Genomic DNA, 15,928 nt, shown 5'->3' on the forward strand with positions numbered 1-15,928 from the left:
TCATAGGTGTCACGGGACAGTGTCTGGGTGTTACAGGACAGTCATGAGTGTCACCGGACAGTGTCTAGGTGTCACAGGACAGTGTCTGGGTGTTACAGGACAGTCATGGGTGTCACGGGACAGTGTCTGGATGTTACAGGACAGTCATGAGTGTCACCGGACAGTGTCTAGGTGTCACAGGACAGTGTCTGGGTGTTACAGGACAGTCATGGGTGTCACGGGACAGTGTCTAACTGTCTCGAGACAGTGTCTGGGTGTTACAGGACAGTGGCTAACTGTCTCGGGACAGTGTCTGGGTGTCACAAGACAGTCATAGGTGTCACGGGACAGTGTCTGGGTGTTACAGGACAGTGTCTGGGTGTTACAGGACAGTCATGGGTGTCACGGGACAGTGTCTGGATGTTACAGGACAGTCATAGGTGTCACAGGACAGTCATAGGTGTCACGGGACAGTGTCTGGGTGTTACAGGACAGTGTCTGGGTGTTACAGGACAGTCATGGGTGTCACGGGACAGTGTCTGGGTGTTACAGGACAGTGTCTGGATGTTACAGGACAGTCATAGGTGTCACGGGACAGTGTCTAGGTGTCACAGGACAGTCATAGGTGTCACAGGACAGTGCCTGGGTGTTACAGGACAGTCATGGGTGTCACGGGACAGTGTCTAACTGTCTCGGGACAGTGTCTGGATGTTACAGGACAGTCATAGGTGTCACGGGACAGTATCTAGGTGTCACAGGACAGTCATAGGTGTCACAGGACAGTGCCTGGGTGTTACAGGACAGTCATGGGTGTCACGGGACAGTGTCTAACTGTCTCGGGACAGTGTCTGGGTGTTACAGGACAGTCATGGGTGTCACAGGACAGTGTCTAACTGTCTCGGGACAGTGTCTAGGTGTCACAGGACAGTCATGAGTGTCTCGGGACAGTGTCTGGGTGTCTCGGGACAGTATCTGGGTGTCACAGGACAGTGTCTGGGTGTCCCGGGACAGTGTCTGGGTGTTACAGGACAGTCATGGGTGTCACAGGACAGTCATGGGTGTCACAGGACAGTGGCTAACTGTCCCGGGACAGTGTCTGGGTGTCTCGGGACAGTGTCTAACTGTCTCGGGACACTACTCAGGACAGTACTAACAGGACAGGACATTTTTTGCTGTTACTGCTACTGACTGACACGCAGTAGTTGGGCTGATTACTGAGTGTCTTATTTGGCCCGATTGGGGTTTGATGGGCTACTGCCAGTTTTCGAATCAATCTCGGCAGATGGGTTTCATACAGTGTGTGGCCCGATACTTCAGGAACGAACAATGATCAGTATCGCGGATGTTGGCGGCAAAAATGAAACATTTAGCGACAGCCGGACGCTAAACGTGCATGGCCCAATTCTGTAAAGTGACTGTCGGCCCATTACATGTGGAAGAGCCACGAGCAGAGCAACTGTTCAGTTTGAAACCAGCAGTACGGCGCGAAACTGTCTCGTTTTGGACACTGCCTGTGGTAAGTAACATGCAACTTTACCTTTACCTGTTATTGCATGTAAATCATTATGAATGTACGTAGGCTTATTATTGCAGACAAAGTTTAACAAGTAGCATAACAAGAATGGGTGTTTCAATCTAACCCCCTTGACGATGACGAAGCTAGCGCTAACATACGTTATGATTTCTTAGCCTACTTTGTTGGCCTAATTAGCTGCTACCGTTAACGTCAGTGTTGGTGGTCAAAAACGTTCAGTACTGTAACGTTAGCTATACTTGCATAATTATGTGGTTTTCAAAGAAAAGTGTGATCTAATCATTTTAGAAATAGCTTAACAGAGAGAGAGAGAGAGAGAGATGGTAGCAGGGTGGGTCCTGTCCTGGTCATGTAAAGCTCATCAAAATCTGTATTTTAAGGTCGTTCTGTATTTTGTACTGAGGGGTTGTTTATGATCATGTAATCATTTTGAAAACATATACTTCCATTAACCTAACGTTACTGTGACTTTTTTTAAATGTACACCTCAGAATCCAGGCCACACTGACCAGAGACCTGCCTGCACTCCTTTGGATGAAGAATGCTACCCGTGTATACATGTGTGAACCATTTCTTGTGTTAGAAAAACAGGAGACCTGAAGAGTTCTTGGTAAGTTGTACATTGATTTAATAGAATAAGTAATACATTTTTTGTTTAGATGAGCCAAATCATAGGAATCAGCTTTCATCTAGGCCTGTGTTTTGTGTCATTTTTAGATGCTTTTGGTTTGCCTCATCCATTATGTCAGCAAAGAACAGGAGTAGGCAGGAAACATGCGCTGTTGAAAACATGGCCAACCAACTGGAGCACCCACAAGGCTCTTGTGAAGGAAGTCCACAAGCCTTTGTGCTTCAGGTCTGTATTTGTTGACAAATATGTCTTGCTCTTGGTGATTGTAATTGGTAATATATCAGCATTTAACAATCACACAATGTCAATGTTGCCCAAAATAACTACCAGGGAGGTGTTACCAAGACAGCTGCAGAGTGGCAAGACTGGGCTTTAGTAATATTTTGTCAGACAGTAAAGGATAAATAGTTTAATGATTTTTTTTCTTTTCTTTTGAAATGACATGCTGTCCATGAATCTCAAATTGAAGGATGGACGGAAAGAACTCTTTGATCAACCTGAGCTGAGGTGGCTATCTGTAAGTATATTTGAGTGGACAAACAGAACTTCTCTGACAGATGACATGTTGAAATCTTGCTTTAGACCTCATAATGATCTTATAATATTCTTTTATACCTAAATGCAGTTTGGAGACACCCCCGACTGGTAGTACTGCTGAAACTGGTGGAGGCAACAATGAAGCGGCAACAGAAAGAGAAGGCAGGTGGCAAAGGTTGCTGCTATTGAAAAATACTTTGAGAGTGAGTATGTGTGCATGTATGTAGCTGGGTAGGTCATGGTACATGGTACAAAAATACAGAATTTAAAGCACTAGCACAACACTTAACTCAACCCACAACTACTGACAATGGAATTACTCTTTTAGAGCGAGTGAGGGAGAGAGATAGAATATTTCTGTTAATGTTTAATATTCATTTAGAATAATTTATTTCTTTGAATCATTATACAGTTTTAAAATGTTTAATTGTTTGTGTTTTTGTATATGAAAGATGTCGATTGTTGTAGATAAAAGTAGATTGTATATTTTAACTTGTTTAATTTCTAAAGTGTATATATGTAAAAGCTTGTATAATTTTTAAATGTTTGTTTTATTTGCAAGGTTGTGTTTGTCAAACTTGTTAATAAAAGTAGCTTGTGCTTTTAATTACTAGTTCTGGATTTGTGTTTATTTTCAAGTACTTTTGGTAGTTAATGGGCCACATGTGGCCCGGGGACTCAGCCGACATTCAGCCAACACATCAGTTTTATAGTGCGTGGGCCAGTACAGGCCCAGAGGCCCAGCCGACACTCAGCCAACACTCAGTCAGATCAGTTTTATAGTGTGTGGGCCAGTACAGGCCCAGAGGCCCAGCCGACACTCAGCCAACACTCAGTTATATAGTGTGTGGGCCAGACCTGGGCCAACAGAATGCATGACAGTCATTTCACAGTGTGTGGGCCACACCTGGGCCAACAGTTCCAATAAGAGTCATTTCACAGTGTGTGGGCCACACCTGGGCCAACAGTTCCAATAAGAGTCATTTTACAGTGTGTGGGCCAGACCTGGGCCAACATAAACAATGAGAGTCATTTTGCAGTGTGTGGTCCACATCTGGGCCAGAGGAAATTCTTTGTGTCAGTTATCAGTAACTGGGCCATTGCTGGGCCGGAGGCCCAGCCAGAACTGGGCCAACACTCACAAAACCCTGAGGCAAGGTAGTGGGCCAGAGGTGGGCCGGTCAAATTTTGCTATCTGGGTAGATTTGAGGGAGCTGCAGCTGTTAGCATCATAGCTTTGCTATCAACACTTTACCCTGGACTTGTCTGATGCCTACGGATTTACAGAGATTGTCTTTGGTCTGTCCTCATCGTGGAACTTAAATTGCTTGCGAGTTCGCTGGTAGCAAGCAAATGTGTCAAATAAAACCCCCGACGCACAACCGTGAAATGTGTAGACTGCGCTGCCTATGTCTTGCTAGAAGCTTGAATTCATGAACAAAGCTGTAACTACGCTTTGCAATGTAAGCTGTGATCTTTACATAAAGACAATCGGTCTGCTATCTTGCTGTCTTTAGTGCAGTGCGAACGATAGTTCAAGTGTGTGGTGAAAACGGCATTTATGGTGATCAGGACGGTATTTATGGTGATCAGGGCCTACAGTACACAATTACTATTGAGTTATTACCACAATTAATTAGTATAACAAACTTTTTTAAATAAGAAGAAACAAACCTTGATCATTTTTCCTCTGGATCCTGCCCCTTTGTCAGTCGTGAAAAAGACCACTCAAAGAACGATGAAGCTTTTAATACCATTAATAACTCAGCAGTTGAGTTAAAGTTGCCCAAGGGTTTGGTTACTGTAGTCTGGTCTGGTCACGGACACTGACCCAGCTAGTAACCCAACCACTGGGTGGGATTAAACAACCCAACAATAGTTAATATAACTGTCCAACACTTTCAACCCAGCGTTTGGGTTGAGAAATTAACCCAGTTTTTTTTTAGAGTGCAGCACAGGACCAGTCAACAACGAACTTTTTTTTTGTTTTTTGGCTGCGCCTAGCGGCTGAATTGAGCATTTCGGTTATTTCTTTGAAAATTCATAACTCCTCACAGGAATGGGCTAGAGATTTTTTTTTGACATAGTCAGAAATGTTTTCTCTACAAGTCTGGGCCGGATAAAACCATCTAGCGGGCCGCATCCGGGCCGTATGTTTGACACGCCTGACCTAGACTAAGTGGAGCTAGGCGGAACGAAATTCATCTGGCCAGAGTGGTTAGGGGTTGGCCGTTGGCTAATAGCCTGCTGACGAAACATCAAGTTCCAAGTGCGTATCATATAGCCTAGCCTACTCCTCGCCTGATTTGGTGAACTTCGCAAAATCTACACTCATCACTGAGCATCCACGTCCTGCGCCAGTGTCTGTTAAGCGCTATGAAATGTCTGCATGCATCGCAACAGGTTTCTCAACCGTGTCTGGTGATATAATTTTTAACTGCGTCATTGTTATCCGAAACCGAAAGTAGCCAAGACTTTAACTTAACACGCAGGTCTGCTACTAGATCAGATGCAGCAGGCTTTTTGTTGTTCATGTTTGAATATGGATACGAGAAGGCTATATGAACAGGACACCAGATGAACGACTGTCTCAAACTAAGGTGAATCTCGAATGCGTGAGGGGCAGTAAGTGTGATTTCGTCTGCTTCTGTCGAAACTGGGCGTTAGTGTGTCAATCAGTCTCAGCTTACGTTGATAATATTTTCAAACGAGTCCGACAAATAATTATAGTTTGGCTGTTGATTTTTTTATAGCCTATATATTGGGAGTTTATTATTATGGCCTGTCGAATCACACGATTTCAGCCCGATTTTGTCGTAGCCGACACATTTCCAGTGTCATGCCCGAATATGTAAAGTCGGGAACGACGCCGGAGGGGTACGTGTAGGCTAGGCTAATGTGACAGATTAGGCTACACGATTTTTAAGATATTCAAAGACCAGCGATTTATTGTCTGCGTCTGAGACGTTCCACAACTCCACGATCAAAAGTCTAGCATGTTAGATTTTTTGGGAATAATTTTACTACTGAAAAGAAGAATTGTCCGCACACTGCAATCTTCCAATAGAGCTAAATGTATTGAGTTAAAAACATAACACAACGTTTCAGTGTGCGGACAACTATTCTTATTTTCTTTGATAAGCCCTTTTTTGTCCAGCACCTGGCCTCAGTGAGGTGGGATGTACAACTACTTTGCAGAAAAATAATTTTACTACTCCCGTCTTGACACTGACACTATGCTACTACAGGCGAAGAGGTTAGGCTACATAAATTTGTATGTGGCCAATCTCCTGACCAAGATGGGACAATGATTTATGCTTCTCTGATCGCCTAGTCTGGCATGTCAATCTTAAAAGACAGTCGTGGAAGACAAAAAAATCGTGTAGCCTTAATCTGCACAGGTCAATAGGCTGTAGCGTATTCAACAACGACGGGGATTTGTTACCGACCACCAGTGTTGGGAAGGTTACTTTTAAAATGTAGCCTAGGCTAGCCCACTACAGATTATAGAATAGGCCTACTGTAGCCTACATGCCCTAAAATGTATTTTGTATTCCAATAGATTTCTCAAAGTGAGTAGGCCTAACATATTTTGAATACTTTGGATGCTTCATCAGTGTACTTTGGGTGTTTTCATCACTGTTTGTATTATAAGCTGATGTGAGGTTACGTGAAGTTGTAAGACCCATGTCAACCAAAGTGTCAACTGCAACCCACAACCTGAAGCTGTTGTGTTGTTCCTAGGCCTAGGTTTAAATGTAAAAGGTATCCTGCACTTTCACAGTAGCTATAATTTCCATGCATGTTATGGCAGACAACAGCTGATTATTTGATAGTAGCATTCTCTATGAGTGTAAAGAGACGTGAAGTTATGGGCGTGGACTGGTCTCGTTCGATAATTCCAGCACGCTCGTCTTTTTTTAAATTGTATTATTATTAATAATGAAAATTCAACATACAAAAACTCATAAGGACATAACAAATCTAAATACACAAGACACTATAATGGGATAGCAAAGAAAACACAATTACAAGTTTGTGAAGCAATATAAATAAGAAAAGAAAAGCACAATAATAATTCACATTAACAATAGTTTGGACACATCTGTAGCCACTTTTCCTGGCTTATTCTTATTCTTAACTTTTTGGAGTGAAGATAAAAAAGACTCCAAATAATTCATTTTCATATTGCTCCATTTACTACAGTGAATATGATATTTACCCATAAGAATCACAATGTTAACTAGAAATGCAATTCCAAGGAATTACCAGTGCATGAAAATGCTAAAGTTGTGATGTAAAATATCATGTATAGTTAAAACAGATAATACAGAGATGGTTACTACGGTGATGCTAGGATAGACAGGGTGGTTGCATAGCTTAATAAAAGTTGATAGTTTAAAAGTAGACTGTTTAAAAGCTGAATGTAGATAGTTTAAAAGTTGTTGATAGACTGGAAGTTTAATGAATGTTGATATTCAAATAGTTTAATGGCTGCCCATACAGAAAAATAATATATTCACATATATGCAGCTTGAACATATTCCAGTATAAGCACATCTATGTTAAATAAATATATTTACATCTATGTTAAATACATATATTTCCATGTATGTATCAATATATTTCAAAATATAAGTAAATATTCAATATTGGCCACTTTCTTATATTTTATGCCAAAATTAAATATATTTAAATATATGACACTAAGAAGCATGATCACATGACCCTTGATGACGATTCTGATCACATGATCTATATATTTCAGACATATTTCTCTAATATAGTTCATATTCTACTATGGTTTGATATTTTCCGCATTGATCAATAAATATTTCACTATTGTGTTTACTTAAAATCAACCATAGTATCAGTATAAAGAGGAAAAAACACACAACACTTCTGTTATCTTTTATTCTATTTTATTGAAAATCTTTGTTTTTGTTATGGAACCTCAGTTCTGTCACTTTGGCATTTATTGCCTGGCCCAGCAATCTGGAGTGAGTGTCTGGCCTGGGAACTGCTTCAGGGTGGCCTCTGAATAAGACAGAACATATACAAATAGAACATGCAAAATATTAGTGACACAAATACAGATGCTAAAGTGCAGAAACACTGTTGTGTTATCACGATAATTGGAGATAAATACAAAGTGAGTTGGAGAGAAAGACATACAAATAAAATAAACTCACCAATTATCGTCTTAGTCCTCTCAGGGTCCAGGCATTCCCTCTAAGTGTCTCCTAAAAAATAGCACAATCAATTAGGACCTCAAATAGTTACAGTTTACTAACACAGAAAAGATATATGGTGAGGCGAAAATGTGAAGCAGTCCACACAGACAGCCTAACACTTTTAAATGAGACAACACAACTAATATATCATATACACAGAAGAGAGAAGCACACAGATACACACTGAAAGAAAAAGTTAGTTTCATCCTCAAATTTTTACTAAACTTGTACAACCAAGAAGCTGCTATTTCATTAAAGTTAAACATGTACATTTTAATGTAAAAGTTCACATCTGTATGAAAACAAGAACCTTGTTGAATAAAAGCCTTCAGACTCACAACCTCCTCTTGGAGAGCCATTATCGCCACCTCTTCTTTAGGTGGTTGTCAGTTCTGGGTTATCTCCCACAGCTCACACTCATAGAGAGCTCTACCAGCCTTCTCTGAAACCTGCAAGTGAACAGAATATACAGCATGAATGAGAGTGGCGTTGGTAAAGGGTATACTCGCGTAATATGTAATGTCCTGGGATATTCCCACTCATGAAGTGTCTCCCATCTGAGACTGCTATCTGAGACTGTAGGTAAGCTGTACCAACCATCATAGAAAGATATGGTTGGAAAGGTATTTCAGTTCACTTTGTGTCCCCAGTAGCTTGAAGCTAATTTCTTGTCATTCAAAAGATAAAAACTACTCAAACAAATGTATAAATTCTCAGAAACAAAAGGTTATGTTCTGCATTCGAAAATAGACCTTTAACAAAAAAGTTATATTCATAAGTAAACATTAATTTTTGATTACCTTTGGTCTATGTGATGATGAAGCATCAACATCAACATTTGTCAGTGAAGCATACTACGGGTTGTCTCAGGTCTTCTGGTCCTTCCTGCGGTGTACTTGATGTAGCTTTCGAGTGTTGCCTCCCTCTCTAAAATGTAAAAAAAAGGGGTTTCAGTGCTCAAATATACTACATGACTATACATGGTCATTTTCAATACAATTCAACTTTTACATTTCCATAATTTAGCATGGGTATGAATGGTTTTGCAAGAATGCCAGTGCACAAAGCATGACAAAGTAGTTTGATAGTGCACAAAAACAAAACACATTACTTGCAATACCCTTTCCATGAAATTAAGCACAGTACTTGTGTCTTCAATTTCTACACGTCCACTCTAATACTCTCCAGCACATACCACATTACATCCTATCTAAAAATATATTTTTAAAAGCTAATGTTAGCTCTAAGTGTTGTCCATGATGCAACAATAGCAGCTAGCTAGCTAAACCACAGTGCATAGAATGTCTACACCTTAGGCTAGTAATGTTAACCGTTACATTTTCTGTCTTGCATGACAAATCATAAGTTAGCTTCTATTTATGCCTAGCTATCAATCTACATGCCAGAAGCAAATATACTACCAAATATGGCCGGGAGACAGGTTAAATTGGTATTTCACTGTCATTACAAGTCGTTTTCATTAATTGTCCAAACGTTTCTCAGTGAATTATTGTTCAATCCCCTTTCAGGTGTAAAATAATAAAGCTAGCGCTGGCTAATTTATGCTAACGTTAATGTTACAGAAAGTAGCAAAGGTTAGCTTCCAGCTTCCACCAATAATACCATTGTTAATTCGGACATTAACTTCTGCAAATGTTATATGAAAGCAATTCAGCATAGAATGAAGATCTACTTACCAGCAATTTTGACCACCATGGCCTCGAAAACCGGCCAAGAGCCTTCCTCCCCTCCACCACATAACGTTTGTTTCTAGCAAGATGTTGTCCCATCCAGAGCCGTTGAAAAAGTCTTTCTCATTAACGTTAGGTCTACTAATGCAGTCAGTCGGCAAAATACTGGTTTTGCCCTCATACTCCCCGCCAATCCACTTAACCAGAGCAAACGGTTTACATTTGGACTAGTAGTAGCTGTTAGTTATGCTTATGTAGTGAAAAAGCTGCAAACAAACATTTTAACCGTTATTCCAACGACCTTAGAATACGTTGGTAGTGACGTATTTTGAAGTTGAAGGTTTTTTGTAAACCCCACCCATCACTGCCTGTGTGCAAATAAGTTAATTGAATATATTCACCATATATGTTCATGTACGATATCCACATATATGTTACATTGCTGGGTCCCACATATACTTGCATATATACATTCTTGTACTATATATCTGTAAGGCCCGTCTTTTGCCCAAATCTTATGCATTTCTAAAGAATGCCCTTTTGCATTCAATTTACATTTGTGGATGCCAGTGTTTGATCTGTGTTGTCTTAGCTGGCCATGGCCAAAGATCCCCAACACCCGCTCATGCATAAAGTGTGACCATTTGTTCCTTGTTCTGGCCCCACTACTGAGAGATAGCTCAGTCCTGGGCCTACTTGATGTCTTGTGGTGAGATAGGCCAACCTCATTATCATACAGTATTGCTCTGTAAATATGTGTTGTGAATAATACATTCATGTTTGGTCTTGAATTAATACTTGTAATGTGGGCAACAGTCTGATTATGGTTTTGGTACAATTGAATGTATCTGTTCATAATTGTAGATTAAGAATTAAGCTGTAGCATAAAGTTATGATATCCACCTGGGCCACACCCATCCACCTCAGACAACAAAGGCTCTGATGAGTCGGGGGTGGCCCAAGTGAATGATAAAAGTGGAGGCTCTGGTCCTCCAGTGGCTCTTCTCTTCTCTTCCTCTCGGCTCTCTCTTCTCTTCTCTTCCCCTCGGCTCTCTCTGCTCTGCTCTGCTCTTCTGTCTTCTTTCCCATCTTGGGGCTCTTCCTCTCTCTCCCTCTTCATCTCCCTCTCTCTCCCCCTCTTCCCCTCTCTCTCTGTCTCCCTTTGTCTTTCTCTCTCTCTCTTTCTCTCTCCCCCTCTCTCTATCTCTGGGTTTGTATTGTTTTATCTGGTGTATCAGTTATCTCTAACTTGTCAAGTTTACCTCTGTGAATTGGTTAAGTTTTCTTTGTTACCATTTACTACTTTGTTACAGTAGACCATGTGAGTTTTCTTGTACATTCAACTGAAGTGATATTGGTTACATTTACCTTTAAGACTTAATGCCTATTAAATTGTTCATTTGCCTACCAATAGTATATCTTCAATTCCCGTAGTGTGCCATGCCATTCTCCTCCATAGCTGAGAGACTAGTTACTTGGTAATTGATTGGTGATACAAATTATTAATCAAATGGAGTCAGATTAACGAGTATGTAATAATATCATTACCATTTAACTCTTCACCCTACTTGTCCACACTAGCTCCTTTAAATGATGATATAGCTCGACGTCTCTATGTTTCCGAGGCTATATATATATCATTTCTGAAGGCGTTCTTCTTACATATGTATTAAATATATTGTAGCCATCTATTTAAATATAAGCTGGATGTAGCTGCATATATGTGAATATATTTTTTTCCCTTGATTTTTCTGTATGAGTGTGTATAGGTAGATATTTGACGATAACTGAAAGTTGGAATGGCTCTAATGTTTGCTAGTAGTTATGCTAAGATTTTTAACTATGCTAACCATGCTACTTAGCTAATGATTTATAGTAGTGCTAGCAATGCTAACATGCTAACCATGCTACTTAGTTAACTTAGCTAATGTTTTCTAGCAGTTTAATGAATGTTGATATTCAAATAGTTTAATGGCTGTGTATAGGTAGATATGTGACGATAACTGAAATCGTCAGTTATCGTCAAATTTTAACTGCTAACGTTTTCTAGCAGTTTTGATAATGTTAGCAATGCTAACTATGCTAACCATGCTACTTAGCTAACTTAACTAATGTTTTCTAGCAGTTTTGCTAACCATGCTACTTAGCTAACTTAACTAATGTTTTCTAGCAGTTTTGTTAAACATGCTAACTATGTTAGCAATGTTAACATGCTAACTATGTCAACCATGTGACTTAGCTAACCTACCTTGTCATTTTTAGTAGTTATGCTAACTAGCATGCTAACAATGCTAACTATGCTAACCATGTGACTTAGCTAACCTAGCTAATAATTTTTAGCAGTTATGCTAACTAGCATGCTAAGTATGCTAACCATGTTACTTAGCTAATCATTTTTAGCAGTTTTGCTAAAAATGCTAACTAACATGTTAACATGCTAACTATGTTAACCATGCTAACTAGCTACAGTGGGTAGGAGTCATAGTTGGTGACAAGTAACAGTTATAATGGCTGAACAGTTGAAAAGTTCAGTAGTTTAAAGGGTTAAATTGTTTAACAGTGAAATATTGTTGTGAGGACTTTTATTTTGAAACAGTTTTTTGGCAGAGGAAGCAGTTGAACAGGATGTGTAGTCTTAATAAGGCCAGTTTGTATGCTTAAAGCCTGAGACTGGTAGTTGATCCAGGTGGCCTGAACACCTGCCATAGGATTCTAATTGCTTAACGGCCGTATTATGATGTCACAATCAGCAATGTTAAGTCTATGGGGATTTTTAAAAAGTTTTTCTTTAATAGTTTAAAAAGTATAAAAGTTTCAAAGTTGAAAAGACATCCCAACCTGATCTGTTTGAAGACCTACGTTACAAAGTTTGAATGAAGTTTCTAAGTTAAACTGTTCAAGAGAAATTGCGTACGGAAAAAGTGGTAAGCGGAATAATAATAATAAGAAAAAGAAGTTGTTGTTGCCTAGGAAGAACAGTACAGTGCATTTTCATGCACTGTAATAAGTTGTTGTTGATGTTGCCTTGGAAGAACAGTACAGTGCATTTTCATGCACTGTAATAATAATAAGAAGTTGTTGTTGCCTAGGAAGAACAGCACAGTGCATTTTCATGCACTGTAATAAGTTGCCTAAGAAGAACAGTACAGTGCATTTCCATGCACTGTAATTAATTCAGAAAAGGAATTTGACATTTTCCATATAGCAAAATATATCAGAAGGCATAAAATGTGTAAGGTCATGCAAGGTCAAGAGATACCCAATTATTGACATTGGTCCAGAAAATATTGGCTGTTTCATCTGATAAGTTACAAAAAATACATTGTTCAACTTCTAATTTAAATCTTATTTTAACCCTTTAGCCGCCAGGGTTTAAAAAGAATAAATTGGATTTGTACATCAAAATTTCAAAAGGCCATGGCTTGCAAGTGGTCAGAGATAAAGTCCTACTGTAAATGTGAAAATCATTTAGTATGAACAGAAGTTTATGAAGGGGGTAAATGTACTCATCTAATTTGCATATTATGACGTCACTGGATGGTAACCACCGTGAATTATGTACATTTCAGTAAATACTAGATGTTGAACATATTTGAGCAGTTATACTTTCTTTTTTTGTAATTTCACCGATATAACAAATGAACAGGAATACAGTCACATGTAAACCAACAATAGTAAACTATTACTATAATCACAAACCCTATGCTACTATACAATAAAGTAGCCTGGTCAAATCAGTTCCATATCGCGGGTGACTTTGTAGTTCTTCAGAGCCCTATTTTTACAACCCCTGCTGTCTATACCACGTCCATTACGGACACTATCATCACTATTGCCACTGGCACCTCCAGCTATGTTGGGCAAAGGGTCGAAATAAGCATGGTATGCTTAGTGGACACTGTTGCAAAGACGTACCTCCATTCACAGACGCACCGTGACTATCAGTCAATAGACGATCGATCATATTCTCCAAAAGGCAGATATTCTCCTTCAGAATCAGAATAGGTGAATAACAGATCCAAGACTTCATCACACGTGAATTTTTTTTTCAACATTTGGTGTATTTCTGCTTCAATTTGTGCAAAACTAAGGCCTGCATCGCTTCCGCGTTATGGAGGAAATGCACGTCTTCTTCGTGTGTTTCTCGCGTGTTTTCGCGAGCTTCCTGAAAACTTTGAAAAAAAAGGTTGAGCTTGAATCGAAGCTCTGGGTGTCTGCCAACTAGTGGTCAAGAGTACAAATGAGATTTTACACTGTACTCGCGTCTATCGTCTGTTTTATTCAGTAATGACGCTTGTCGCAATATTGCGACATGGGCGCTTAGAGGGTTAAGAAAGTTGCCAACTGGGTTTTATTAATAATTTTGAAATGAGTTTCTTTAACCTTGGGGGGGAACAGGCCATTTAATATACTTTGTTTGAGCCTTCTCCATTATTGATGAACTTCCAGTGTCTAAAAATAAAGCTCAATTGAAACTGTGAAACAAACTAGTTTTTAATAAATTGAGCACGTTTTCGATTTCGGGAATAAATCGTTTTGAATCAGTTTATTGCCCAAATTCCGTTTTGTCAAAATTCCGTTTAAACTGTTTACATGCAAATAGAATGTCATGTTTTGAGCATATTCCTGTTTACATAGCAATCGACATAAGTCAGCGACGCACGTTTGTCTCCTAGTCTTTCCAAAAGAGTGCGCGTTGTTTCGCCATGATTAGGAAAGTGGGTGAGAGGCAGTTGGTTCATTTTATGCTAATTCTGTGCGAATTGAGCATGTGCAGGCCTACAACACTCTTCCTTCTGGGAGCATATTTCGTTTAGTGTTTTCATGACCCAATATTCCGTTTAAAACAGGCATATACTGGTGTGCAAACGGTTTATTAGTAAACCGAATATGGCCTTTTCGTTTTATTTCAATCAGAATAAGGTGTTTACAAGACACATGCAAATTCGGTTTATTCCCAATAAACTGATTTGAAACCGTTTATTGGCTGCATGGAACCACACTCATTGCCAATAGCTCTGCTATTGCATTTTGGTCCTATAATGGGAGTCTCTTTTATCATCAGTTTTAGTAAAACTGATTTAATACTTGAACACCTTAATGGTGAGCATGCTCGTTCTTGCCATAGAGATGTTTTAGTTTTGCGCATCGGGGTTCTGTTCACTCTATCGGGACTTATTTTTCGATATTACTTGCGGACAATACATTATCCCTAACATAATTTATAGTGGCACATAGGCTAATAAATAGCTTATGCAAATTATCTCCAATAGTCCTTGAGCCAGAGGGGTTGGTCGGTAGGCCTACCATCGGAAAGGGGAATAAGACTCATGGTGATTTTTGGCAAGGTGTACCACCCTAGAGTTAGGAAATTAGTGATAGCATTGCATTGGTAGTAGCTTTTGTGTGTTATCACCCTGTTTATGTCTATTATATGCTTATGCAGAATATTACAGGTGCAAAGGTTAACTATTAGATGTCCCCAAATGTCAATATTTGTTTGTATGGGAAGTTTTCTGAAATATTCTGTATAAATATGTAAATGAACCATTATCTAATGAAATCTGCAATAATTTGCATACATGTCAAGTACAGAAATCTTAGCATTGGATAAAGTCAGGTTCAAAATTCTTCTTTTTGTATTATATTTTGGTGACATATTAGAGTGACAAAACCCATGTTATATTATGTTCCAGAACTTTACTTTCCATGCTATAGGTTACAAATCATATACACTGTTCAAACTAATTAAGGGAACCCTTACAGTTTTCCACAATTGTTAAAACACATTTTTTGAAACCTTCCACCCTTTTCTCCATTCTCAAACTACATTCACAGAATGTCTGACAGTTCTTGCAAAATAAAACACTTGCCTCAAAAGACTTGTGCTCAGAACCAAACAGTGTCAGAGTACCGATCCAGTGTATGATTGAAGTGTTCCCTTAATTTGTTTGAGCAGTATATGAACAGCCTCCTCTATGAAATCCTCATATAGGAGTATAACTGGAAACTTTAGTGTTTATAAGTACTATTGAAGTAGAGATTTCTTATTCAGAGTTGTGAAAATGGTGATAATAGATTTGTTTTAACGGCTATTGGCAGTATTTTGATCTATTCAAAATACCCACATTCAAAACACCTACAGTAATAACATTTCACTAATATGTCCAAAATGAAAAACAAAAAGAAGAACTTTGAACCTTGAACCTGAAGGTGTATTAATCAAGCACCATGCAGTCTGCATTGATAATCAAGGTGCTTGATTTTATACACCTGTGGAAAGGGACCTGATGAAACCCATGAATACTTAAAAAACATGATT

At 39.1% G+C, this 15,928-nt stretch overlaps 1 protein-coding gene and 1 long non-coding RNA gene across 6 annotated transcripts in view; one reads left to right on the forward strand and one right to left on the reverse strand.

Annotated features, from left to right (window-relative positions):
- Window positions 1–4,917: 4,917 nt before the first annotated feature.
- LOC143132456 (uncharacterized) overlaps window positions 4,918–15,928 on the forward strand; it is a 69,442-nt gene continuing 58,431 nt past the window's right edge. For 3 of the 5 annotated variants that reach the window (XM_076292002.1, XM_076292005.1, XM_076292004.1), the window contains exon 1: window positions 4,919–5,281. The gene's annotated coding sequence lies outside the window, so the exon portion shown is untranslated. Of the gene's footprint in view, window positions 5,282–15,928 lie in introns of all 5 variants that reach the window. The other 2 variants (XM_076292006.1, XM_076292007.1) reach the window with 1 other exon arrangement.
- LOC143133144 (uncharacterized) lies at window positions 7,570–8,778 on the reverse strand. The gene is made up of 4 exons (XR_012988476.1): window positions 8,716–8,778; window positions 8,226–8,364; window positions 7,874–7,924; window positions 7,570–7,718 (listed from the first exon to the last, which is right to left on the reverse strand). It is a non-coding gene; the product is annotated as an uncharacterized LOC143133144 (long non-coding RNA).

Source organism: Alosa pseudoharengus, unplaced genomic scaffold (assembly GCF_046254945.1).
Source record: "Alosa pseudoharengus isolate Yale_2024_CS ecotype anadromous, Long Island Sound unplaced genomic scaffold, YU_APseudo_1.1 YU_APseudo_1.1_scf_19, whole genome shotgun sequence".
Lineage (NCBI taxonomy): Eukaryota > Metazoa > Chordata > Actinopteri > Clupeiformes > Clupeidae > Alosa > Alosa pseudoharengus.